A 284-nucleotide genomic window follows, 5' to 3' on the forward strand; every position below is an offset into this window, starting at 1 on the left:
AACCTATTGCAACAAAAAAATAAATAAGGAGGGGGGCGGGGGGGGAATACCACGAAACGAGCCTACATTCACGAGAGGGTTAAGTGCCCCCGAGCCCAATTCAGCCAAGACTAAAAGAAGGATCACAAAACGCAGGCTGGATGGGAAATCCTGTGTGGGAACGGAAGCCTCCTATCGCATCGACGGTCCTCGTTACGCTTTTATCAGCTGAGACAACGAGTGGCTCGGTGTCTCCGGCCCGCCCGGGGGGGGGGGGGGTACCTCGATTTTCATCTAAACATGCA

The sequence above is a fragment of the Penaeus monodon genome, chromosome 22, assembly GCF_015228065.2.
Source record: "Penaeus monodon isolate SGIC_2016 chromosome 22, NSTDA_Pmon_1, whole genome shotgun sequence".
NCBI classification, from domain to species: Eukaryota; Metazoa; Arthropoda; class Malacostraca; order Decapoda; family Penaeidae; genus Penaeus; species Penaeus monodon.